The sequence below is a fragment of the Lepisosteus platostomus genome, unplaced genomic scaffold (assembly GCF_059453375.1).
Source record: "Lepisosteus platostomus isolate fLepPlt1 unplaced genomic scaffold, fLepPlt1.hap1 Scaffold_32_H1, whole genome shotgun sequence".
NCBI lineage: Eukaryota > Metazoa > Chordata > Actinopteri > Semionotiformes > Lepisosteidae > Lepisosteus > Lepisosteus platostomus.
In genome coordinates, this window is record NW_028291660.1 from 159,783 (window position 1) to 186,159 (window position 26,377).

A 26,377-nucleotide genomic window follows, 5' to 3' on the forward strand; every position below is an offset into this window, starting at 1 on the left:
CGGCAAACATCGTGAGCAGTGTCCTGCATGTTTTCTGTGTATAGCTGTCTTTTAGCGCATACAGAATTCATTCGAAATGGGGAATGGTGTGAATGGGGAAGATGACACTAAATCGTTTTGCCGTTTCTCTATTCTTATTCTATGTTGTACTTTCAAACTTTGGGTACTCTTTAATTAGGACAGACTTTATTGCTCAACTTCTATGATGCAAGCCAAATTTTATACATTTATTTCAGCTTTGAGCTTAGTAAACCGTTCATTTTTTAGATTATACTAAAGAAGATATTAATCATCATTAATTTGGGAAGTAATATTATATAATTTTCTCCTAGCTGCGGTGCTGAAGTCCCGCCCTAAATCAGCAGAAAAAGAAATAAAGGAGCACGCAATGTGTTACTTGAAGAATGCATATGCAAGGCAGGGGGCCAGGAGATCTGGACACTGAAAATACTAGGTTTTTGGTTCTAACTGTTAGGACAATTACACAGGGTTTGCAAATAGTGGACAAAAATCGTCTTAACTTCCATTGTAATATTTTTTTTCTTGGAAATATAGAAGTTGTACATTTTAAAATGTATATTTGAATCAAAATGTGGTTTTGAGTTAGTGTGTTAATGTAATTAGTTTGTGTTTGCCGTTACTATACTGTATATTGCCATATTACCAGAATTTGTAGCTGAAGTTTAAGACTAGTTGTGTTTTTTATGATTATTGCCCATATGTTGATTGTTGATTGATTGTATACAATGTATAATTTGAAATACATATTTTTCAGGTGTGAATGTGTATTTTCAGAATAAATTTCTAAACCAAATCATTGGGTTGATTTACTAGTTTCTACACCTGTAAAACCTAACTTTGATGTATAATAGACCTCTACCCATATACGTATAATAGACCTCTAAAGTTATCCGTATAATAGACCTCTAACCATATACATATAATAGACCTCTAAAGTTATCCGTATAATAGACCTCTACCCATATACGTATAATAGACCTCTAAAGTTATCCGTATAATAGACCTCCAACCATATACATAGAATAGTCCTCTAAAGTTATCCGGAACTCCTACCATATATGTATAATAGTCCTCTAAATTTATCCGTATAATAGAACTCCAACCATTTACGTATAATGAACATCTAATCATAGACGTATAATTGACGTATAACAATAGACGTATATTAGAATTTCATTCTAGACGAATTGCAGACCACATTTAGACGTCTAAGGTATGCGTTTAATAGACGTATATTATACGTCTTTTGCCCACTGGGTTACGTCTCAACAGAAACGCTCTTTAGCTCTTTCAGTGTTATGCAGAGAACAGCGTCTGTCGAGATCACTTTTGAGTCAGCGCGAAACGCCGTGTGCTGTCAGTTTGATTTCATATTGCTCGTAGCGGCGCCCGGCTTTTGTCTGTCAAACGTTAGGTTGCGCTTCTTCATGCTGCATCGTCGACATGAGTGGAGCTTTTTAAACGTCTGTACTTACTGCGCCCCATAAGAAATCGTTTGTCCCCGTTCAAAAGAGATTTTGCGATGTCCTGCAGCGTTCGCAAAGCAAACCTTTGACAGTTTGAAAAGAGGAATTTATTCTGCTTCCTGTGCGTGCAGTAGTTACAAAGTTGAACGTCTTTACACGATCTGCTGCAGTTTTCAGTGGGCGGGCTTTGTCAGATGGCTTGGAAAAACGCACTGTGTTTCGGCTCGGGAAACATGAGCAGTGTCCTGCATGTTTTCTGTGTATAGCTGTCTTTTGACGCATACAGAATTCATTCGAAATCATTGATTTCTCCAATTATCAAGGGTCCCTTAAAGGATGAGTCAAAGTAACGTCTAATCGGATTAGTTTCCTTAGAGCTGGTTCAGAGTTTGCTCAAGAGTTTACCTTTCACAGATGTGCAAAGAAGAATGTTGGGGGTGCACGCTTCAAGGTGCCTTACAGTGCGTTGTTTCCGACACAGTGTGGCCGGGTGTTTTCCGAGTTATCGCACGGATTGGGCACGCCCACAAGCCGAGAGCCGCAGGCGATGAGCCCGGGGCTGAACGGGCCCCACTGGCTAGTTTGTAAGGCCAGGTGCATTGCCAACCACGACCGGCAGCGCAGAGGCTTTGAAGGCGGTCTGGGCTCCTGCAGCTGTACAGCCACGCACTCTGGTTTCTCTTCATCTCGTACAAATCTTTCGCCTTTTATTAAAGATTTCCGTGGAGAGGAGCATGAATAAGTTCCATGCAATTTTTGTGCTTCCCTGCCTTCGGGTGGGGCGCAGCCTGGCTGGTCAAAGAGAGAAAACAAAAACGTTCGCAATCACTCTTGTTATGGCAATTGTGGCCGTCTGCTCCGCGAGTCCTCGGTCTCCGGCTGTCTGATTGGCGCTCTTTTCTTTGGGGGGCGGGAAGTGTCCGGCCGCAGGGGATCTTGGGACCTCGCTTTGCATAGCGGCTTCCCAGAGTGCGTCGTTTCCGGCACAGTGTGGCTGGGTGTTTTCCGACTTATCGCACGGATTGGGCACGGCCGCAAGCTGAGAGCCGCAGGCGATGAGCCCGGAGCTGAACGGGCCCCACTGGCTCGTTTGTAAGGCCAGGTGTATTGCCAACCATGACCGGCAGCGCAGAGGCTTTGAAGGCGGCCTGGGCTCCTGTAGCTGTGCAGCCACGCACTCTGGTTTCTCTTCATCTCGTACAAATTTTTCGCCTTTTACTAAAGATTTTCGTGGAGGGGAGCATGAATGAGTTCCATGCAATTTTTGTGCTTCCCTGCCTTCGGGTGGGGCGCAGCCTGGCTGGTCAAAGAGAGAAAACAAAAACGCTCGCAATCGGTCTTGTTATGGCGATTGTGGCAGTCTGCTCCGCGAGTCCTCGGTCTCCGGCCGTCTGATTGGCGCTCTTTTCTTTGGGGGGTGGGAAGTGTCCGGCCGCAGGGGATCTTGGGACCTCGCTTTGCATAGCGGCTTCCCAGAGTGCGTCGTTTCCGGCACAGTGTGGCTGGGTGTTTTCCGAGTTATCGCACGGATTGGGCACGCTCGCAAGCCGTGAGCCGCAGGCGATGAGCCCGGAGCTGAACGGGCCCCACTGGCTCGTTTGTAAGGCCAGGTGTATTGCCAACCACGACCGGCAGGGCAGAGGCCTTGAAGGCGGCCTGGGCTCCTGCAGCTGTGCAGCCATGCACTCTGGTTTTTCTTCATCTCGTACAAATCTTTCGCCTTTTACTAAAAATTTCCATGGAGAGGAGCACGAATGAGTTCCCTGCAGTTTTTGTGCTTCTCTGCTTTCGGGTGGCGGGCAGCTGGGCTGGTCAAAGAGAGAAAACAAGCACGTTCGCAATCGCTCTTGTAATGGTGATTGTGGCCGTCTGCTCCGCGAGTCCTCGGTCTCCGGCCGTCTGATTGGCGCTCTTTTCTTTGGGGGGCGGGAAGTGTCCGGCCGCAGGGGATCTTGGGACCTCGCTTTTCATAGCGGCTTCCCAGAGTGCGTCGTTTCCGGCACAGTGTGGCCGGGTGTTTTCCGACTTATCGCACGGATTGGGCACGCTCGCAAGCTGAGAGCCGCAGGCGATGAGCCCCGAGCTGAACGGGCCCCACTGGCTCGTTTGTAAGATCTGCGGCAGATCGTGTAAAGACGTTCAACTTTGTAACTACTGCACGCACAGGAAGCAGAATAAATTCCTCTTTCAAACTGTCAAAGGTTTGCTTTGCGAACGCTGCAGGACATCGCACAATCTGTTTTGAACGGGGACAAACGATTTCTTATGAGGCGCAGTAAGTACAGACGTTTAAAAAGCTCCACTGATGCCGACGATGCAGCATGAAGAAGGGCAACCTAACGTTTGACAGACAAAAGCCGGGCGCCGCTACGAGCAATATGAAATCAAACTGACAGCACACGGCGTTTCGCGCTGACTCAAAAGTGATCTCGACAGACGCTGTTCTCTGCATAACGCTGAAAGAGCTAAAGAGTGTTTCTGTTGAGACGTAACAAGCTTGTTTCTTTCTACCATGATGTTACCATGACAAAATCTGTCTTTAAACACCTTGCTCAGTCTCTGACGAGACTGTCAAGAATTGCTTTCGCCGATTGTATTGCAAACCGGCGGAAGCGGGGTATTGGGAAAAGTTTTCAACTAGCAATAATCGCGCATCGGCTAAACCTCACAGGCTACGATACTGCCACTGCGCAAAGCTGACGGTTGCCAGGCAACCGCGTGGATCCTATGGAAATCGTTATCAATCGTCTCATGGCATGTCGTTGCTGTAACGCTTCATATTTGCGGCCGGACACTTCCCGCCCCCCAAAGAAAAGAGCACCAATCAGACAGGCGGAGACCGAGGACTCGCAGAGCAGACGGCCACAGTCGCAGTAATAAGAGTGATTGTGAGCGGTTTTGTTTTCTCTCTTTGACCAGCCCAGCTGCGCCCCACCCGAAGGCAGGAAAGCACAAAAATTGTATGGAACTCATTCATGCTCCTCTTCATGGAAATCTTTAGTAAAAGGCAAAAGATTTGTACGAGATGAAGAGAAACCAGAGTGCGTGGCTGGACAGCTGCAGGAGCCCAGGCTGCCTTCAAGGCCTCTGCCCTGCCGGTCGTGGTTGGCAATCCACCTGGCCTTACAAACGAGCCAGTGGGGCCCGTTCAGCTCCGGGCTCATCGCCTGCGGCTCTCGGCTTACCTGGCAGGGGAGATACCTTGATCAGCCTGTAGTTGGAGTAGTTGGATTGTTTTCTTGTTTTGTGGAAGCAGTGTTTGTTTTGCAGTTTGAGATGGCAACCTTTGGATCCCACAAGAATGCTGTACGTTTTGAGCTTTTGGATGACCTCTTCATGGATCGTATGCAGTTCAGCAGAAAAGTGTTACAGAAGGAACTTGGCTTTGAACCTCGGCACTTGGATTTCATCTTTGCTCTCCCAGGTCAGAAAGCATTTGAGGTTGTATTTGGTACCTATCCTCTGTTTGAACAATGCGTGGATGTGTTTGAGGCAAAAAGAGGGAAAGTTCCTGCACTTGAGAAGATCAACTTGCAGCCTCTGACACAGAGAGAGAGGAAAACGGTGCATGTTGTTATGTTCTCGGAACTGGCAAAGACGGAGGACATTCACACCTGGCTTAACCAGTACTGCACCGTCCACCATGGAACTGAGGTTAGAGATGTTGACGGTATAAAAACAGGAGCAAGGAAATTCGAGGTTCGCTTACTACCGGACAATGTAAATGGAGGCTTAAGGCACCTGCCCTCTACAATCCGGCTGGGCGCCTGCAATGGCTATGTTTTTTATGTGGGACAACCAAAGGTGTGTCGGCGCTGTGGTGCTGTGGGACACCTGGCATCTTCCTGCACTGTGAAATGCTGCAAGACCTGTGGCAAACAGGGACATTTAGCCTCTGACTGTTCAATGCTGCCAAAGTGCAATTTATGTGGCTCGGAAGGACACGTTTTTAAGAACTGCCCTCACGCCTACGCCAATAAACTCAAAATGAGAAAGGATGAGGCAGTGCTTGTTTCAGCCAAACCGGCCCGAAAAGCCAAAGCAAACAACAAGTCAAACAAAGAACCCTTGTTGGACAAAGAGTCTCAGCCTCCAGCCAGGATCAGTCCTGCTGTGGCTCCGGGGCCGGTGGAAGAGAAATCCACTACGCTCCCACAACCGCAGACTGCACCAGACAAGCACGAGGGTTTGAAAACCCCTGAGAACAGCGAGGACCCCTCCCCCACTCCTGCTCCTCAGAACGAGGGCCAGTGTGGGGCCCCCCGGTGGAGCGGGTCCAGCGACGATACCCAGGATTCAGCGGAGCTGCTTTTCTCAGACTCTGCAAGTGCTACAGATGCCCTCCTCTCCTCCATCCAGTCCATCACGGAGGATCTGCAACAGCTGGTGGGTGAGGGGGAAGAGGAGACTGGTGCATCGGCTGCACCCCTTTCCCCTCAGTGCTCCCAGGAGCTGGACTTGAGGAAAAGGAAAAATGACTCTGTTTTCTCCCCGAGCGAGGAGGAAGGAGAGAATGGCGATGGGGACAGCTGGAACCCCTCCACCCCTCTACCCCCTTCCTTGAAATGGACTCTGTGAATGCTTTTACTGCTGCCACCCTGATGAAGGCTCATTCAGAGGATGGCTGGCAGGAAATTGGTAAGAAGAAAAAGAAAAAGAAGAAGGTAACAGGTGAGACTGAAGAGAAATGTGTTTTGTAAAGACTGGTTCCACTTTCTTATGTAATATGGCTCTAAACATAATTTCTCTTAACACCAGAGGTATCAATGACGGAGTTAAATGTCAGTGTGTCTTTGATTACCTCCAGCAGAGAGAGGGAGATGTGTTGATGTTGCAGGAGTGTGCTTTAGCCTATCAAGAGAGGTATAAAAGCTTTGAAGATAGGTGGGATAAAGGGCCTTCTGTTTGGTCAGGGGACAATAACAACAGAGCCTCTGGCGTGGCCATTCTTTTCAAAGGATGGGCTTTCAAATTGAAAAGTATTCAGAGGGTCATAGATGGCAGGTTGCTGTGTGTGGATGTGGAATGGGGGACCGTTAACCTGCGGCTAATCAATGTGTATTGTCCTACTGACGTGGGAGGAAGGGTGGAGCTACTCAAGGCACTCTCTCCCCTATTGTTAAGTAGCACAGACGTGATAGTGGGAGGGGATTTTAATTGTATCTTAGAGCACACAGACAGGCAGTCTAGCTCTCCGATAAAATTGGATTCCAGCTCACTGGCCCTGCAAAACTTAGTTCAAGACTTTAAACTCTCAGACACATATAGATGTATATATCCCACAACAGCAGGATATGCATGGTCAGGGAGGAATAGCAGCTCCAGAATTGACTATTGCTTTGTCTCAGAGAGAGTGAAAGTTGTTGGGGTCACTCTTCAGCCTGTCTTCTTCTCAGATCTTCAGGCTTTAGGGTGTAGAGTGGAACTCCAGGGCGGGACTGTCTTTGGCCCAGGCCTCTGGAAACTCAACACAAAGCTGCTAGAGAACGAGGGGGTAGTATCCCGCTACAAGGAGAAACTATCACAGTGGCTGTCCTTGCAGTGTCTGTACGGGTCAGTAGGAGAGTGGTGGGAGGAGGTGAAGATGAGGACAAAGGCCTTTTTCATGGCTGAGGGAAGGAAGGCTGCTGCCAGACGGAGAGGAGTGCTAGCCAGGAAACAGAGGCAGCTGCAGCGTCTCTACACGATGCTGCACAGTGGCTTCGATGTGCTCGAGGATATCACCCTTTTAAAAAAGGACATCCGGAGCATAGCCGAAGAAAGTAGTCGAGGAGTGCTGTTAAGAGGCAGAGTGCAGTTCTTGGAAGAAAATGAGAAGTGTACTCGCTTCTTTTTCAGGAAAGTGGTAGGCTCCAAGTCTGTCATGGAAAGTGTAGTTGATGAGGAGGGACGAGAGAGAACAGAGCCGAGTGCTATCCTCTCCTGCACCAAGGCCTTCTACTCAAGACTGTACAGCTCTACAGAGGTAAAGGATGAAGAAATTCATTTTTTTACCTCAAAGCTAGAAAACGTTTTGAGTGAAGAAGATAGGGAAGTACTTGAGAGGGATTTGACAGTAGAAGAGCTGAGACAGGCTATGGAGAGCTTACAGAAGGGGAAAACTCCAGGTGCTGACGGGCTCCCTAAAGAATTTTATTGCACCTTTTGGGATCTGCTTCAGGATCCGCTACTGGTCCTATTCGAGGAAAGATATAAGACAGAATTGCTGCCTGACTCCTTAAGAGAAGGCACTATCTCTCTCTTGTTTAAGAAAGGAGCAAAAAATGACATAAAGAACTGGAGACCCCTCAGCCTGTTAGGCGTGGACACTAAGATCCTGTCCAAAGCCCTTTTCCTGCACCTACAAAATGTAGTGGCCTCACTGGTAGGGAAAGAACAGACTTGTGGGATAGCAGGACGCCTGATGAGCGACAACCTGGCCTTGTTGAGGGATGTCTGTCTGTACTCTGAGGATCGCTCCCTCCCTCTTTGCATTTTAGGTGTAGACCTAGAAAAGGCCTTTGACCGCCTAAACCGGCAGTACTTAACATCGGGACTTGAGCACATGAAGTTTGGCCCCATCATGAGAAAGTGGATTAACCTGCTGTACACAGGTAGCAACAGCAGAGTCATGGTTAATGGCAATAGATCACGCCCCTTTGAAGTCTGTTCAGGGGTGAGGCAGGGCTGCCCATTATCCCCCTTGTTATGCGTTTTGGCTATGGAGCCCTTAGCCTGTGCCTTGCGCCAGGATCAGGCCATTAATGGGATACCAGTGCCTGGAAGTGGGGGAGGAGAGGTAAAGACATCTCTATACATGGATGACGTCACCCTGCTCCTCTCTGACAATGCCTCAATTAGCAGAGCTCTGCAGTGGTGTGATCGTTTCTCTTTGGCTTCCTCCGCAAAAATTAACAAATCTAAGAGTGAGATTTTTTATCAGAACTGGAGGGAGCCAAAAGAAGGACATGATCTCAGGCTGCAAGAGAAGAGAATTAAGGTCCTGGGGGTGTATTTTGGAGAAGAGATGGGAACAGTAAATTGGCAGAACAAATTGCCAATCTTAAACAAAAAACTGATGCAATGGAAGGACCGAGACCTCACCATGACAGGGAAGGTGCTGGTCATCAAAGCCGAGCTCTTGCCTGTCTTGAATTTTCTGGCTTACTTTCCCAATCCCACACCGTGTTGCGGCGGTGATGAGGAGATTGATGTTTCAATTTCTATGGGGTGGGAAGCAGGAAAGACTCAGAAGGGAAATAATGTACAGGCCGCTACCCTCAGGGGGGAAGTCTGTCCCAGATATTGCTACGAAGCTGCTGTGCATTTTCCTGGCCTCTGTGCTGAGAGGCTTTGCAACAGCACCTGCAGCGCGTACCTGGACTTATTTTTCCAGGCTCTGGGTAGGTAGGGAGGTGTTCAGAGTGTGGGGTGTCAGACCCAAGCTGGACGTCCCACTCTCTGACACATGCCCTGCAATTTATGGGACAGTTAAAAGTTTTCTAAGATCTCACCCAATTGGCCATATTCCCCTCCGAGATGTCAGCGTCCAAAAACTGGAAGATTTCGTTGCACCCCAGAACAATAGGCAGACCCATGTGGGCATTTTAACATCAGCCCAAACAAGGAAGGTGTGGAAACACACATCCTCTAAGTTTCTGTGCAACATTCACAGAGATTTAGCCTGGAGTGTCATCCACCAGTGCTTACCGGTACGAACTTTCTTGTACCGTAGGGGCCTCACCCCCAGCCCTCGCTGCGTTAGGGTGGGCTGCGGCGAGGAGGAGACTGTATCCCATCTCCTGTGGTCCTGCTTTTTTGCTAAGGCCTTCTGGGCACAGTTTGAAGATTGGTTGCTGGCTCTCTCGCCCCAATTTACCCTGACCGCTGCTTTCGTCATATACGGCATCTCTCCTGTCAAACTTCCTCCTGACGTGTTTGACAGGATCTGGGCCGTGGTGAACAGTGGGAAAGTTGCCCTGTGGAGAGTGAGGAACATGGGGCTGTTCAAAGGCATCGAGATCCCAGTCAAGGCAGCAGGTAGCCTGGCCCTGTTCATCACCCGAGAGAACTATTACCTCAGAGATCTGTGGAGAGAAGGGAGGGAGGAAGCAGAAAATCTGTGGGAAATAGAGAACATAGGTCAATATCTCAAGAAACTGTGAAAAACATTATCAAGTTTAAGTAAAGAATGTGATTTGCACCAGAAAAAAAGAAAATTGTTGCTATGTAACTGTTACCGTGTCAAAATGTAATGAGATGTGATCATATATACTGTTTTAAGTATGTATATGAATGTAAAGCTTTCTGATTTGTGATGTCCTGTATTTTTTTGTGAAAAGAAAATAAAGTTCTTAAAAATCGAAATCGGTTCACCCAGGGCGAGGCTCGGCCATTGCACTCCGGCTGTGCTGACCCCTGCGAATTCCCCAAATGTGGGAATCTCGACTGCATAATTTCTGGTAGTGGGGGACTGCGTTCGCGCTCTCCCCTGATGTGCTTGGTCCAAAATCAGATACGGGAGGGTTAGGACACCACGAGCTGCGTGGCTGCGGAAGGATCCCGGTTCGAAAGGAGTCGACGCCGCTGCTGGTTCTCGCTGGCTTTTAGTTAGGGGTCCGGAGAAGCATCTCAAGCTAGTTCCACTACTCCTTCCGGACGTTCATTCCCTTTTCAAAGTCAGTCGTTTTGCTATAGTCTGCGTTCTTTAGGCTGATTATCGAGGTTAGCCTTTATTTGGTCATGGGGGGCCTCGGTACTGTATGCTGAGTCTAAAGACAGTTTCACCCGTTTTCTGATTGCTCGGTTCTGTACCAGTGCAGACATGTCAAACAGTGAATGGCTGTACCTCTATTGTATCCGTGCTCAATGAATGAAATCGGTAACAAATGAATATATGTCTAGTTATACGAAAAACGAGTGGTTTATCGACTCATCTTCATTTGCAGATTTAGAGGCAGCTTCGATATTTGTTTTACAGACGGGTTTTTTTTTTTGAATATGGGTCACACACATGCCACAGCAACAAAACATCTCTAGAGATGAGGCTATAGATCACCTTTCCATCCTGCAGGTTTTCCTCCCAAAGCCTACGGCACCAACGGCGACCCCTGCTGGCCGGGAGAGCAAAAGCTTACAGCACCTGGTATTCCCAGGCAGTCTCCCATCCAAGTACTAACCAGGCCCGACGCTGCTTAGCTTCCAAGATCAGACGAGATCGGGCGTGTTCAGGGTGGTGTGGCCGTAAGCGAAACCCCTGGCGCCTGACTTGCTACTTGAAGCTGTGTGTGGCGGGGGTTCCGTGCCCCCCCGAGCGGGACTGAAGGATCGTTCGTGTGCAACTCTTTGGAAAGGAGCTGCTTTCCAAATCGCATTGCGTGCCTGGATGTTGGCGAATGCGCTCCCTTGTGTTGGCTCGTCCCGCACTGGAGGAGGACAAACAATCTGCACGGAGGAGCACCAGGCAAGTCTTCACCAGACAAAAACCTCCAGTGCACAGCACTCTGGAAACATTTCGGGGCTTTCGCGTGTTTATTTCAGCACGTAAAGCGCACCGGTCCAACACGTCGGCCGGGCGCGCGGCGCCTCCGCCCTCTTGTGGCCTTGCGGCGTCAGAGCAAGAGGCTCCTTCTCGCTGCCCTTCCGCTGTGTTGCAGGGCCCCGAGAGGGAACCCGGAGCGCCAACTTTGTTGGGGGCGGGGGACCGCGTTCGCGCTCTGCCCCCGGTCTCTTGCGCGAGTACTAAATCTCACGGACAGGGGGGCCTCGTCATTGATTGTTACAGGTGAGACGGGGATTAGGAGGAGACCCCGACTGATGGGTAAAGTGGAGCACTAACACCAGAGGGACACCCCCGGCGTCTCTTTTTGAGAGACGCCCTGGGGTTTCCTAATGGCCAAGGAGGGTCGGGACCTCGGTTTGACGCCTCCCCCGAAGGACGGCGCCTGTTTGTGCAGCAGAGTGTCGCCATCAGGAGGCTGGGGCGTAAGAGAGCCACACAGCCCGCAGGGTGAGCGCTCCCTACTGGTCCCAGTCACACCTCTTGCAGGAGCAGCAGCAACCAGAGCTTTTCCGGGGTGGAATCTCCCATCCGGGTGCCGGCCAGGCTCACACCTGCTGGGCTGCCCCGGGGGTGAGCCCAGTCGAGAGTCGCAGGGCCAGATCTAGTCACCGGGGAGAAACGATACAAGTGAAGGATTGCTCGGCTCTCGGCACTTGAAAAGACCGACAAATGTCTTGTTCCCGCCGGAGCTGAATGTACCCGCATGTGTGGTGTCGTCTTCTTCCCCCGCCCCGCTGTGTTTGCTGTATTGTCTCTGAAGCCAGCCCCCCCGAGACGAGACGGGCTGTTCCTGTGCCCCAATTAACACTTTACAGATGCCATTCCCCGGCATTGTGGCCATTGTCGGTGCTCACACGCGATAAGATAAGGCGGAGGAGAGCGGGGCATGCCCAGCGGCAGACATTCAAGGAGGGGGCAGTGCGAGGTGAGGTGAGGTGCGACACGCCGGAGCCCCGACGCAGCTAATGCGGAGCACTTGTTGGACTGGCATCGAAAGGACGTGTGCGCACGGAGCGAGCCTTCCCTGCGGCGGAGCGCGGGAACTTTCTCCCCCCCTCCCGCTGCAGGAGTTGTGTGCACTGCAGCGGTGCCGAGAGAAAAGCACAGAAGGCAGCAGGCTCTGGAGAACAGGTAAGAGACGGAGCCTTGTGGGCAGGCGAGCAGGCCCGTTTTTTGGAAATTGCTGAAAAGGTTTGTTCGGTGTGTGGCAGGCGCACGTCGCGAGCTTGCGTGGCGATCTGCCGGTCTGGAGTTATGCAAATGAGGCCGAATTGCATCCCGGGACATGCTGCGAATGCGCAACGGCGACTGCAGATGTGTAGGAAACGGCGCGCTCGTTTTCTCGTTTTGCCCACACTTTTGAGTGTTAGTGTGGCGTGTGAGTGTGTGAAAGAGTGGGCCCAGCAGGAGGCGGTGGCGTGCGGGGCGAGGAGGTGGCCTAGGCTGCACGATTTGTGCTGTGGGTGCGGGCCGCTTGCAGGGGCCTGTTTAACTCATACTTACCTGGCAGGGGAGATACCTTGATCAAGAAGGAGGTTCACCCAGGGCGAGGCTCGGCCATTGCACTCCGGCTGTGCTGACCCCTGCGAATTCCCCAAATGTGGGAATCTCGACTGCATAATTTCTGGTAGTGGGGGACTGCGTTCGCGCTCTCCCCTGATGTGCTTGGTCCAAAATCAGATACAGGAAGGTTAGGACACCACGAGCTGCGTGGCTGCGGAAGGATCCCGGTTCGACAGGAGTGGACGCCGCTGCTGGTTCTCGCTGGCTTTTAGTTAGGGGTCCGGAGAAGCATCTCAAGCTAGTTCCACTACTCCTTCCGGACGTTCATTCCCTTTTCAAAGTCAGTCGTTTTGCTGTAGTCTGCGTTCTTTAGGCTGATTATCGAGGTTAGCCTTTATTTGGTCATGGGGGGCCTCGGTACTGTATGCTGAGTCTAAAGACAGTTTCACCCGTTTTCTGATTGCTCGGTTCTGTACCAGTGCAGACATGTCAAACAGTGAATGGCTGTACCTCTATTGTATCCGTGCTCAATGAATGAAATCGGTAACAAATGAATATATGTCTAGTTATACGAAAAACGAGTGGTTTATCGACTCATCTTCATTTGCAGATTTAGAGGCAGCTTCGATATTCGTTTTACAGACGGGTTTTTTTTTTTGAATATGGGTCACACACATGCCACAGCAACAAAACATCTCTAGAGATGAGGCTATAGATCACCTTTCCATCCTGCAGGTTTTCCTCCCAAAGCCTACGGCACCAACGGCGACCCCTGCTGGCCGGGAGAGCAAAAGCTTACAGCACCTGGTATTCCCAGGCAGTCTCCCATCCAAGTACTAACCAGGCCCGACGCTGCTTAGCTTCCAAGATCAGACGAGATCGGGCGTGTTCAGGGTGGTGTGGCCGTAAGCGAAAGCCTCAGCGCCTGACTCGCTACTTGAAGCTGTGTGTGGCGGGGGTTCCGTGCTCCCCGAGCGGGACTGAAGGATCGTTCGTGTGCCACTCTTTGGAAAGGAGCTGCTTTCCAAATCGCATTGCGTGCCTGGATGTTGGCGAATGCGCTCCCTTGTGTTGGCTCGTCCCGCACTGGAGGAGGACAAACAATCTGCACGGAGGAGCACCAGGCAAGTCTTCACCAGACAAAAACCTCCAGTGCACAGCACTCTGGAAACATATCGGGGCTTTCGCGTGTTTATTTCAGCACGTAAAGCGCACCGGTCCAACACGTCGGCCGGGCGCGCGGCGCCTCCGCCCTCTTGTGGCCTTGCGGCGTCAGAGCAAGAGGCTCCTTCTCGCTGCCCTTCCGCTGTGTTGCAGGGCCCCGAGAGGGAACCCGGAGCGCGCACTTTGTGGGGGGCGGGGGACCGCGTTCGCGCTCTGCCCCCGGTCTCTTGCGCGAGTACTAAATCTCACGGACAGGGGGGCCTCGTCATTGATTGTTACAGGTGAGACGGGGATTATGAGGAGACCCCGACTGATGGGTAAAGGGGAGCACTAACACCAGAGGGACACCCACGGCGTCTCTTTTTGAGAGACGCCCTGGGGTTTCCTAATGGCCAAGGAGGGTCGGGACCTCGGTTTGACGCCTCCCCCGAAGGATGGCGCCTGTTTGTGCAGCAGAGTGTCGCCATCAGGAGGCTGGGGCGTAAGAGAGCCACACAGCCCGCAGGGTGAGCGCTCCCTACTGGTCCCAGTCACACCTCTTGCAGGAGCAGCAGCAACCGGAGCTTTTCCGGGGTGGAATCTCCCATCCGTGTGCCGGCCAGGCTCACACCTGCTGGGCTGCCCCGGGGGTGAGCCCAGTCGAGAGTCGCAGGGCCAGATCTAGTCACCGGGGAGAAACGATACAAGTGAAGGATTGCTCGGCTCTCGGCACTTGAAAAGACCGACAAATGTCTCGTTCCCGCCGGAGCTGAATGTACCCGCATGTGTGGTGTCGTCTTCTTCCCCCGCCCCGCTGTGTTTGCTGTATTGTCTCTGAAGCCGGCCCCCCCGAGACGAGACGGGCTGTTCCTGTGCCCCAATTAACACTTTACAGGTGCCATTCCCCGGCATTGTGGCCATTGTCGGTGCTCACACGCGATAAGATAAGGCGGAGGAGAGCGGGGCATGCCCAGCGGCAGACATTCAAGGAGGGGGCAGTGCGAGGTGAGGTGAGGTGCGACACGCCGGAGCCCCGACGCAGCTAATGCGGAGCACTTGTTGGACTGGCATCGAAAGGACGTGTGCGCACGGAGCGAGCCTTCCCTGCGGCGGAGCGCGGGAACTTTCTCCCCCCCTCCCGCTGCAGGAGTTGTGTGCACTGCACCGGTGCCGAGAGAAAAGCACAGAAGGCAGCAGGCTCTGGAGAGCAGGTAAGAGACGGAGCCTTGTGGGCAGGCGAGCAGGCCCGTTTTTTGGAAATTGCTGAAAAGGTTTGTTCGGTGTGTGGCAGGCGCACGTCGCGAGCTTGCGTGGTGATCTGCCGGTCTGGAGTTATGCAAATGAGGCCGAATTGCATCCCGGGACATGCTGCGAATGCGCAACGGCGACTGCAGATGTGTAGGAAACGGCGCGCTCGTTTTCTCGTTTTGCCCACACTTTTGAGTGTTAGTGTGGCGTGTGAGTGTGTGAAAGAGTGGGCCCAGCAGGAGGCGGTGGCGTGCGGGGCGAGGAGGTGGCCTAGGCTGCGCGATTTGTGCTGTGGGTGCGGGCCGCTTGCAGGGGCCTGTTTAACTCATACTTACCTGGCAGGGGAGATACCTTGATCAAGAAGGAGGTTCACCCAGGGCGAGGCTCGGCCATTGCACTCCGGCTGTGTTGACCCCTGCGAATTCCCCAAATGTGGGAATCTCGACTGCATAATTTCTAGAAGTGGGGGACTGCGTTCGCGCTCTCCCCTGATGTGCTTGGTCCAAAATCAGATACGGGAGGGTTAGGACACCACGAGCTGCGTGGCTGCGGAAGGATCCCGGTTCGACAGGAGTGGACGCCGCTGCTGGTTCTCGCTGGCTTTTAGTTAGGGGTCCGGAGAAGCATCTCAAGCTAGTTCCACTACTCCTTCCGGACGTTCATTCCCTTTTCAAAGTCAGTCGTTTTGCTGTAGTCTGCGTTCTTTAGGCTGATTATCGAGGTTAGCCTTTATTTGGTCATGGGGGGCCTCGGTACTGTATGCTGAGTCTAAAGACAGTTTCACCCGTTTTCTGATTGCTCGGTTCTGTACCAGTGCAGACATGTCAAACAGTGAATGGCTGTACCTCTATTGTATCCGTGCTCAATGAATGAAATCGGTAACAAATGAATATATGTCTAGTTATACGAAAAACGAGTGGTTTATCGACTCATCTTCATTTGCAGATTTAGAGGCAGCTTCGATATTCGTTTTACAGACGGGTTTTTTTTTTTGAATATGGGTCACACACATGCCACAGCAACAAAACATCTCTAGAGATGAGGCTATAGATCACCTTTCCATCCTGCAGGTTTTCCTCCCAAAGCCTACGGCACCAACGGCGACCCCTGCTGGCCGGGAGAGCAAAAGCTTACAGCACCTGGTATTCCCAGGCAGTCTCCCACCCAAGTACTAACCAGGCCCGACGCTGCTTAGCTTCCGAGATCAGACGAGATCGGGCGTGTTCAGGGTGGTGTGGCCGTAAGCGAAAGCCCTGGCGCCTGACTCGCTACTTGAAGCTGTGTGTGGCAGGGCTTCCGTGCCCCCCGAGCGGGACTGAAGGATCGTTCGTGTGCAACTCTTTGGAAAGGAGCTGCTTTCCAAATCGCATTGCGTGCCTGGATGTTGGCGAATGCGCTCCCTTGTGTTGGCTCGTCCCGCACTGGAGGAGGACAAACAATCTGCACGGAGGAGCACCAGGCAAGTCTTCACCAGACAAAAACCTCCAGTGCACAGCACTCTGGAAACATTTCGGGGCTTTCGCGTGTTTATTTCAGCACGTAAAGCGCACCGGTCCAACACGTCGGCCGGGCGCGCGGCGCCTCCGCCCTCTTGTGGCCTTGCGGCGTCAGAGCAAGAGGCTCCTTCTCGCTGCCCTTCCGCTGTGTTGCAGGGCCCCGAGAGGGAACCCGGAGCGCTCACTTTGTGGGGGGCGGGGGACCGCGTTCGCGCTCTGCCCCCGGTCTCTTGCGCGAGTACTAAATCTCACGGACAGGGGGGCCTCGTCATTGATTGTTACAGGTGAGACGGGGATTAGGAGGAGACCCCGACTGATGGGTAAAGGGGAGCACTAACACCAGAGGGACACCCCCGGCGTCTCTTTTTGAGAGACGCCCTGGGGTTTCCTAATGGCCAAGGAGGGTCGGGACCTCGGTTTGACCTCTGTTTGTGCAGCAGAGTGTCGCCATCAGGAGGCTGGGGCGTAAGAGAGCCACACAGCCCGCAGGGTGAGCGCTCCCTACTGGTCCCAGTCACACCTCTTGCAGGAGCAGCAGCAACCGGAGCTTTTCCGGGGTGGAATCTCCTATCCGGGTGCCGGACATGCTCACACCTGCTGGGCTGCCCCGGGGGTGAGCCCAGTCGAGAGTCGCAGGGCCAGATCTAGTCACCGGGGAGAAACGATACAAGTGAAGGATTGCTCGGCTCTCGGCACTTGAAAAGACCGACAAATGTCTCGTTCCCGCCGGAGCTGAATGTACCCGCATGTGTGGTGTCGTCTTCTTCCCCCGCCCCGCTGTGTTTGCTGTATTGTCTCTGAAGCCGGCCCCCCCGAGACGAGACGGGCTGTTCCTGTGCCCCAATTAACACTTTACAGGTGCCATTCCCCGGCATTGTGGCCATTGTCGGTGCTCACACGCGATAAGATAAGGCGGAGGAGAGCGGGGCATGCCCAGCGGCAGACATTCAAGGAGGGGGTAGGGCGAGGTGAGGTGAGGTGCGACACGCCGGAGCCCCGATGCAGCTAATGCGGAGCACTTGTTGGACTGGCATCGAAAGGACGTGTGCGCACGGAGCGAGCTTTCCCTGCGGCGGAGCGCGGGAACTTTCTCCCCCCCTCCCGCTGCAGGAGTTGTGTGCACTGCAGCGGTGCCGAGAGAAAAGCACAGAAGGCAGCAGGCTCTGGAGAGCAGGTAAGAGACGGAGCCTTGTGGGCAGGCGAGCAGGCCCGTTTTTTGGAAATTGCTGAAAAGGTTTGTTCGGTGTGTGGCAGGCGCACGTCGCGAGCTTGCGTGGCGATCTGCCGGTCTGGAGTTATGCAAATGAGGCCGAATTGCATCCCGGGACATGCTGCGAATGCGCAACGGCGACTGCAGATGTGTAGGAAACGGCGCGCTCGTTTTCTCGTTTTGCCCACACTTTTGAGTGTTAGTGTGGCGTGTGAGTGTGTGAAAGAGTGGGCCCAGCAGGAGGCGGTGGCGTGCGGGGCGAGGAGGTGGCCTAGGCTGCGCGATTTGTGCTGTGGGTGCGGGCCGCTTGCAGGGGCCTTTTTAACTCATACTTACCTGGCAGGGGAGATACCTTGATCAAGAAGGAGGTTCACCCAGGGCGAGGCTCGGCCATTGCACTCCGGCTGTGCTGACCCCTGCGAATTCCCCAAATGTGGGAATCTCGACTGCATAATTTCTGGTAGTGGGGGACTGCGTTCGCGCTCTCCCCTGATGTGCTTGGTCCAAAATCAGATACGGGAGGGTTAGGACACCACGAGCTGCGTGGCTGCGGAAGGATCCCGGTTCGACAGGAGTGGACGCCGCTGCTGGTTCTCGCTGGCTTTTAGTTAGGGGTCCGGAGAAGCATCTCAAGCTAGTTCCACTACTCCTTCCGGACGTTCATTCCCTTTTCAAAGTCAGTCGTTTTGCTGTAGTCTGCGTTCTTTAGGCTGATTATCGAGGTTAGCCTTTATTTGGTCATGGGGGGCCTCGGTACTGTATGCTGAGTCTAAAGACAGTTTCACCCGTTTTCTGATTGCTCGGTTCTGTACCAGTGCAGACATGTCAAACAGTGAATGGCTGTACCTCTACTGTATCCATGCTCAATGAATGAAATCGGTAACAAATGAATATATGTCTAGTTATACGAAAAACGAGTGGTTTATCGACTCATCTTCATTTGCAGATTTAGAGGCAGCTTCGATATTCGTTTTACAGACGGGTTTTTTTTTTTGAATATGGGTCACACACATGCCACAGCAACAAAACATCTCTAGAGATGAGGCTATAGATCACCTTTCCATCCTGCAGGTTTTCCTCCCAAAGCCTACGGCACCAACGGCGACCCCTGCTGGCCGGGAGAGCAAAAGCTTACAGCACCTGGTATTCCCAGGCAGTCTCCCATCCAAGTACTAACCAGGCCCGACGCTGCTGTAGGGAAAACCGGTTCAGGGACGCCAAATATGTAATCATAGTGGCTCTCTGAAGGCACCAGTTCTGTAGGGTTTGGGCATTTACTGAGACAATTATTAATTGTAGCAGTAAATCACAAAGTTGATTCTTTTGATGGCTTTAGAATCCAACCATGCGACATAACTCAAACAACGCGCACACACAGGTACTAATACACGAGGATACATTTATTAATACATAGAATATGCATGTAAACCTAACAGATCTTATCGAGAGGGTTATCAGAATACAAAAGGTATATATTCAATCAGTTACAAAGTGTTACACATATCAAGAGGACATACGTTCAGTATATCATTCATTTAGACCGTTTCGTAAAGTGAACTTGGTTACAACTTCTACATTAGATACTCAAAACAAGTACATAACTCTTAGGAATTAAATTGATATCAACTGGTTGGGATAACAATTGAATTCTCGAGCTGTAATGCATTGAAGTTGAATACTCATCCAATCTTTGGGGATTCAGATCTCCTGCGGGCACAAAGAAACAGTCTAAATGAATGATATACTGAACGTATGTCCTCTTGATATGTGTAACACTTTGTAACTGATTGAATATATACCTTTTGTATTCTGATAACCCTCTCGATAAGATCTGTTAGGTTTACATGCATATTCTATGTATTAATAAATGTATCCTCGTGTATTAGTACCTGTGTGTGCGCGTTGTTTGAGTTATGTCGCATGGTTGGATTCTAAAGCCATCAAAAGAATCAACTTTGTGATTTACTGCTACAATTAATAATTGTCTCAGTAAATGCCCAAACCCTACAGAACTGGTGCCTTCAGAGAGCCACTATGATTACATATTTGGCGTCCCTGAACCGGTTTTCCCTACATTATTTGGCGTCCCTGGCACGGGCGTGGCAAGACTGAAATGAGTCAACCAAGCGGAATAATTCAATATAAAACGCCGCGGGTTTCATACACGACAATACAGTGTGCTGAAAGCCGAAAGAAAAAAAGTTCCCCTTGCTCTTTAAGCAGTGCTTGATTGTTTTCTGATCTTTTGCGATCTACCGGGTTGATTGCATACTTGATCTTGTGGTTTTCTGTGGTAAAACTGTGATTTCGTACATAAAAGTAATACTCTTTAAGTTTAACGATGGTTGCTAAAAGGTCTGAATTCGAGTCGCTATTAAGCACTCTCTCTAGCAGCGACAGGTCTGACCACGATCTCTTCCATATCTCCGTCAGCGGAGAAGCTAGGATAAATCTCCATTCTCTGAGAGAGCTAGCGAAGGACATAGAGAGATTTGACCCGGCAGTGTCAGAGAATAATATCGAGAGTTATATTCAGGACCTCAGGTATAACCTGCAGTACCTGCCAAACGCCACAGAACAGGAGAAAGTGTTTCTGGTCAGGAAAACTACCAGCAGAGCTGTACATGAGTGGATGGCTAGGCAGATGAAAGAAGTCTGTAATGACTTTGAGCAGCTATGTCAAGCACTTATCGAAGAATACAGTGCGTTTATTGACCCGACTGCTGCGATAGCCGCCGCTCTTAACATTAAGCACGAGAGAGCAGAGTCCCCTCGCGAATATTACGAGAGACTTAGACGAACTTATTTTGCAGGGCGAAATGATGAGGGTTGCGAAGAGAACACACATTTCAAGGGTTTATTCATTGCGAATCTCCACCCGTCAGTCAGAAAGATGATCTTAATGCATACAGATGCACAGACCATGAAAATGACTGATATTAAGAGATTCGTGCAGAAAGCCTGGGAGTATGATGTCCAAAGTCACTCTGAGCAAAAAGCTGTTAAAGCGACTGTGTTCGCCGTCAGAGCCAGCAGGGTTAATTCCCTCCTGCTCGAAGGAGCACAGGCTCCTGAGCTGGCTAAGCCCTGTTCCAAAGCTGGCACACAGGACCGCACCCAGCGTCCTAAGTGCCATGAGAACACCGGGGGAGGGAAAGGGCTAGAAAAAGCTGAACAAAAGGATTCAGTAGCCGCCCGCCTGGCCAGGCTTGAACAAGCTTTATTAGGACAGGGACAACCGCTCCCCAAGGCTGCCGGAAGCGTGAATGAGCTGATACTCTCCACTGGAGGAGGCGGAGACCCGCCCCCTCTCCCTCCCTCAGTCTATCTGATTGAGCGGAAGGGTTCCTGCCTGGATGAGGTCAGCCACTCCCAAGTGAGTGCTGACTCCACCCCTGAAGTCACAGAGCAGGCAGTAAAACACAGAGGAAAAGCAGGAAGCTTTTACCTCAAGGCTGCCATGGGAGATGTCTTACACAGTGAGACACTGATTGACACTGAGGTTGAGAGGTGTTTGATGTCACACGGCAAGCTCAAACGGGTAGAAAAAGAAAAGGGCATGCGACTCAGAGAGGAACCTTTGGTGGATCACCAGAAAGGCAAGGTGTGGAAACAGGTCAAGGCTCCTAAGCCTTCTGTACAGAAGGAAAGGGGGGCCAAGAGGCAGACTGTGCTCACACAGTGCCCACCGAACACAGAAGCCCATGCGGAGATTCCTTCTGTTCCCTCTGGACAAGAAATAAAAATATTTTCTTGTTCCCCGAATATACAGGGAAGTCGTGCCCCAGCCAAGGTCCCAACAGCCTCCATGCCACAGGAGCGGTGCTCCGAGCAGCCGCCTGATCCACCAGGTAAAGCACACACCTTTTACATCCCTAAAGAGGAGCTGATCTCCCCACCTGGCGATGAAAAGGAGCTTTCCCTGTGCACCCTGGCACCCAAGAGGGGTCAGGACCACCACCCCGCAGTGGTGGAAGGGATCCAGATGGCAGGAGAGCAGGTTGGTGATGTAGCCCTCGCCCTTAGCCCTGAGAGGTCCTCTATTAGTGAGGATCTGCTTGAGCAGCTGTCACAGGGCCACCGCCAGGTGCCCCTGGTGCAACATTCACAGGTTAGACAGGAGGTCCAGCTGGACGCTGAGACTACTGCGCTGTGGACACACCTGATCCCAGATGCTGATTCCCTCTGCTGTGACCCAGGGAACCTGCAGTCAGGTAACATTATTTCTCACAACTACCAGGTAGTGAGTGAGACTGACCTGATTGTTCCTGCCTCAACGGCAGGGTTGCCTACACACCCAGTCCCCCAGAAGGGACAGGGAATGAAAGCCGAGCCGGTTTTCTCACAGCCACCAGCTCAGTCTGTCAGTCTGAGTCTGACCAACAGTGGTTCAGCCAGACTGGAGCTGGATGGTCAAGCCACCCACCTGCCAGTGCAGAACATCGCAAAGAGGGGTGTCAGAATCCCCGCCTGCACTGACATGGGCCTGGTGAGTGATAGTAAGTTCAAAGACAGTGAACTAGCTATCCCACTGCTGGGGCAGCTCCCTGAACCCCTAGCGAGGGAAGGGGGGAGCGAGCAGGTGTCCTACACCTACCCCCAGCGAACGATTGTAAACATGCCGATAGAGGGATTCCTCAATCAGGAGGTGTGCAGGGTGGACCTGAACAGTGAGAATAGGGTAACAATCCCAGATCACTCAGGTGCTCCAGATGACCACTCAGCCGAGGGTCAGGCATGCTCCACCGCTGCACCGCCCCCTGCAGGGTTCCTAGAGCACAGGCATGAACAAATCGAAAAAGCAAATGCCCTGGAAAAGGAGGAGCAGCATCAGCAGCTGCGTCAGATCTCCACAGATTTCCAGGATGTTGGTGCCCAAGATGCCACATGGCATACTGAGAAAGACACCATGTACACGCTGCGCCAGCTTAGAAAGGCAACAGTCACTCAGAAGGAGATGACTGGGATCAGCCACCCGAAAAGACTTTTGGGAGGACTGATTGCTGCCGCCACTGTTGCACGTTTGCTATTTCTGGTAGGTTTGTGTGCTACTGGCACTCTCACCCCGACTGCCCCAAGAAGGCAGGTGTCAGAAATGCCAGAGGGTAGTGACAGACTGTATCAACAGCAGCAAAAGTTGGAAAGCTTAGGGGAAACCCTACAGGCAACTTCCTATGCAACAGGGTTAAACCTTATTCCCCAACCAGTGGACATGATTGTTGGTGTTATACAGTGGGTTTATGCTTGTGTGCAACAGGCCAGAATGTTGACACAAGACCTGTTAAGGGAGCTTAGTGCCACTGTAGCCAGTCTAGCCATGGCACAATTCCCAACCCACTTGATTCCACTCTTCTCAGTAGAGGAGTATGTGACATTAACCCCATTGCTCATAGCTCACCCAGAAGGCAATCCAAGATTGAATTCGGTTCCAAATCTTGAGATGGGTATGGCTACCAAAGCTATCCATTGGCTGTGTCTAAATGATTCACCAATGAAGGGTGTAAAGCTACTAATGAGCAGAGGGAGGTTAATGAACCCCACGAAGAGCAGGTGGGAAGTAAATGGCTGGTCAGCACACCACATTTAACTGACACCATGACTTGTGACAGGCATGATACAGCTACCGCAATGCAGCTACCTAATCAAACAGTTTTCCTGCAAGTTCCCGAGGAGGCCATAGTGCTCTTGAACTTAACACTGTACTGTCTAGAACCAGACAACATAAGACCAAACTTGAGGTCATGGATGCCTTCAGGTGCCACACTATTGAATTGGATAGAAATCCAAGAAACAGTAAGCCCTGAAGAGGTACAGGTAGTTAGTTTGCTTTAATGGAACAAACCTCCAAACCACCCTAGCAGATACCCAACACAGGTGTTGTGGTTTATCGGGGGGGGCTGGGAACAGGAACTGTTGTTATTGTAACACTACTGCCAGGTAGCTGGATCATGACTGACAGTGTACTCTGAATGATGTACTCTCACATCAAGATGTACTCTGGGTAGCACGAATGAGTCAACGGTAGCATGTCAAAAGAAAGGAAGTGACTTCTCCCCAAATATCTACTACAGAGGTATCAGATATTGACAGTGAACTTCCTGATGTGTAATTCCTAGACTTAGATAATGTCTCCTACCGTGTTTATACATACTCCAGATGTTATTCATCCTGTTTGTATCCAATGCTGGTTCCGGTATGAATTCTCGAGGAGTAATGTGGACATTTAAGGTTAATGTTCTAATGGCAAGGGACATCACTTAACTCTGTTTTGTTTTGAAGGCAACAATGCCTCGGGACCTCGTGACCTTCAAAAAGGGGGGATATGTAGCGGCGAGGTTTATTAATAAGGCAGAATTAAGGGTTTCTGAGCTTCCCAAATGAGGCCCCATTTCTCTGTTCATCTCTGTGGTGCAGCCACAGAGAAACCATTCATGCAAGATGTTTTCTTTTGATAAGGACAGCTCCCAAAGGGGGATGCACTTAGCTAAGCCTGGCTATCATGATCAATGGTCATCCATTGGTGCCTATCTGTCTAGGGAGTGCGAGTTGGACATCTGGACTGCATTACTAAGTGTCAGGACTAAGTGACTCATATCTCACCCTGATCAACCAATCAGGGACTGGTAGGGCCGAGTAACCCACGTGGGACTCTGATGCCCATGGAACTTTCAGCCAATCAATGAGCTGAAGTTCCTCCAGGTAAAAACAGGCAACACAGAGAGCCTGAGAGATTCAGATTCAGATTCAGATTCAGATTCAGAAGGGAAGATTCAACAAGATTCAGTAAGATTCTAAAGGGAATTCAAAGGAGAATTCCAGGGCAGGACGGCCCAGGAGCAGAAGGCTCCCAAGGGCAGGACATTCTCGCAGCACGCCTCCTGACCATCCTGAGACTCAGCCCGGACAACCACGGAACGGCCAGTGTGTCCGAGTGCCAGAACTTTCCTTTGTTCTAAGAGTCTAGAGCGGAGGTTGCCAGAGAGTAACCAGCAGCAGGCCTCATGAACAGGTCGGAACTGTGGAAAGCTGAATCACTATTCAGAACTAGCTCTTCATCAGGAACGAACTGGTCCTCTTCCTGACTTGCTGGGACCCACAATCATCTTTTCTCCTGTGCACAAACTTTGCTAGTTAAAGCCAACAATGAGCAACAGCAGCGCACCGTCGCAAGCCGCACAGCACAGCCTGGCACGGAGCCAGAGAGCGCGGATTGGACAGCAACAGCCTGCAACTGTTTCTTTGTGCCCGCAGGAGATCTGAATCCCCAAAGATTGGATGAGTATTCAACTTCAATGCATTACAGCTCGAGAATTCAATTGTTATCCAAACCAGTTGATATCAATTTAATTCCTAAGAGTTATGTACTTGTTTTGAGTATCTAATGTAGAAGTTGTAACCAAGTTCACTTTACGAAACGGTCTTAATGAATGATATACTGAACGTATGTCCTCTTGATATGTGTAACACTTTGTAACTGATTGAATATATATCTTTTGTATTCTGATAACCCTCTCGATAAGATCTGTTAGTTTTTCATGCATATTCTATGTATTAATAAATGTATCCTCGTGTATTAGTACCTGTGTGTGCGCGTTGTTTGAGTTATGTCGCATGGTTGGATTCTAAAGCCATCAAAAGAATCAACTTTGTGATTTACTGCTACAATTAATAATTGTCTCAGTAAATGCCCAAACCTTACAGAACTGGTGCCTTCAGAGAGCCACTTTTCTTACATATTTGGCGTCCCTGAACCGGCTTAATCTACATTATTTGGCGTCCCTGAACCAGTTTTATCTACACTGCTTAGCTTCCGAGATCAGACGAGATCGGGCGTGTTCAGGGTGGTGTGGCCATAAGCGAAAGCCCCGGCGCCTGACTCGCTACTTGAAGCTGTGTGTGGCGGGGGTTCCGTGCCCCCCGAGCGGGACTGAAGGATCGTTCGTGTGCCACTCTTTGGAAAGGAGCTGCTTTCCAAATCGCATTGCGTGCCTGGATGTTGGCGAATGCGCTCCCTTGTGTTGGCACGTCCCGCACTGGAGGAGGACAAACAATCTGCACGGAGGAGCACCAGGCAAGTCTTCACCAGACAAAAACCTCCAGTGCACAGCACTCTGGAAACATTTCGGGGCTTTCGCGTGTTTATTTCAGCACGTAAAGCGCACCGGTCCAACACGTCGGCCGGGCGCGCGGCGCCTCCACCCTTTTGTGGCCTTGCGGCGTCAGAGCAAGAGGCTCCTTCTCGCTGCCCTTCCGCTGTGTTGCAGGGCCCCGAGAGGGAACCCGGAGCGCGCACTTTGTGGGGGGCGGGGGACCGCGTTCGCGCTCTGCCCCCGGTCTCTTGCGCGAGTACTAAATCTCACGGACAGGGGGGCCTCGTCATTGATTGTTACAGGTGAGACGGGGATTAGGAGGAGACCCCGACTGATGGGTAAAGGGGAGCACTAACACCAGAGGGACACCCCCGGCGTCTCTTTTTGAGAGACGCCCTGGGGTAGTCTAATGGCCAAGGAGGGTCGGGACCTCGGTTTGACGCCTCCCCCGAAGGACGGCGCCTGTTTGTGCAGCAGAGTGTCGCCATCAGGAGGCTGGGGCGTAAGAGAGCCACACAGCCCGCAGGGTGAGCGCTCCCTACTGGTCCCAGTCACACCTCTTGCAGGAGCAGCAGCAACCGGAGCTTTTCCGGGGTGGAATCTCCCATCCGGGTGCCGGCCAGGCTCACACCTGCTGGGCTGCCCCGGGGGTGAGCCCA

At 51.3% G+C, this 26,377-nt stretch overlaps 12 non-coding genes across 12 annotated transcripts; 7 read left to right on the plus strand and 5 right to left on the minus strand.

Moving 5' to 3' along the window:
* Nucleotides 1-2,153: 2,153 nt before the first annotated feature.
* On the plus strand, nt 2,154-2,270 carry LOC148634306 (U5 spliceosomal RNA). The gene has a single exon (XR_015933548.1). It is a non-coding gene; the product is annotated as a U5 spliceosomal RNA (small nuclear RNA).
* Nucleotides 2,271-2,661: 391 nt separating this feature from the next.
* LOC148634307 (U5 spliceosomal RNA) lies at nt 2,662-2,778 on the plus strand. Its single transcript, XR_015933545.1, has one exon. It is a non-coding gene; the product is annotated as a U5 spliceosomal RNA (small nuclear RNA).
* A 391-nt stretch (nt 2,779-3,169) lies between these two features.
* On the plus strand, nt 3,170-3,284 carry LOC148634308 (U5 spliceosomal RNA). The gene has a single exon (XR_015933563.1). It is a non-coding gene; the product is annotated as a U5 spliceosomal RNA (small nuclear RNA).
* Nucleotides 3,285-4,043: 759 nt separating this feature from the next.
* Nucleotides 4,044-4,185, minus strand: LOC148634309 (U4 spliceosomal RNA). Its single transcript, XR_015933616.1, has one exon. It is a non-coding gene; the product is annotated as a U4 spliceosomal RNA (small nuclear RNA).
* A 233-nt stretch (nt 4,186-4,418) lies between these two features.
* On the minus strand, nt 4,419-4,532 carry LOC148634310 (U5 spliceosomal RNA). Its single transcript, XR_015933537.1, has one exon. It is a non-coding gene; the product is annotated as a U5 spliceosomal RNA (small nuclear RNA).
* Nucleotides 4,533-9,790: 5,258 nt separating this feature from the next.
* LOC148634311 (U1 spliceosomal RNA) lies at nt 9,791-9,960 on the plus strand. Its single transcript, XR_015933643.1, has one exon. It is a non-coding gene; the product is annotated as a U1 spliceosomal RNA (small nuclear RNA).
* Nucleotides 9,961-10,596: 636 nt separating this feature from the next.
* On the minus strand, nt 10,597-10,715 carry LOC148634312 (5S ribosomal RNA). The gene has a single exon (XR_015933518.1). It is a non-coding gene; the product is annotated as a 5S ribosomal RNA (ribosomal RNA).
* Nucleotides 10,716-12,523: 1,808 nt separating this feature from the next.
* LOC148634313 (U1 spliceosomal RNA) lies at nt 12,524-12,687 on the plus strand. The gene has a single exon (XR_015933533.1). It is a non-coding gene; the product is annotated as a U1 spliceosomal RNA (small nuclear RNA).
* Nucleotides 12,688-13,323: 636 nt separating this feature from the next.
* Nucleotides 13,324-13,442, minus strand: LOC148634314 (5S ribosomal RNA). Its single transcript, XR_015933519.1, has one exon. It is a non-coding gene; the product is annotated as a 5S ribosomal RNA (ribosomal RNA).
* A 1,807-nt stretch (nt 13,443-15,249) lies between these two features.
* On the plus strand, nt 15,250-15,413 carry LOC148634315 (U1 spliceosomal RNA). The gene has a single exon (XR_015933634.1). It is a non-coding gene; the product is annotated as a U1 spliceosomal RNA (small nuclear RNA).
* A 636-nt stretch (nt 15,414-16,049) lies between these two features.
* Nucleotides 16,050-16,168, minus strand: LOC148634316 (5S ribosomal RNA). The gene has a single exon (XR_015933653.1). It is a non-coding gene; the product is annotated as a 5S ribosomal RNA (ribosomal RNA).
* Nucleotides 16,169-17,956: 1,788 nt separating this feature from the next.
* Nucleotides 17,957-18,120, plus strand: LOC148634317 (U1 spliceosomal RNA). Its single transcript, XR_015933544.1, has one exon. It is a non-coding gene; the product is annotated as a U1 spliceosomal RNA (small nuclear RNA).
* Nucleotides 18,121-26,377: the final 8,257 nt, after the last annotated feature.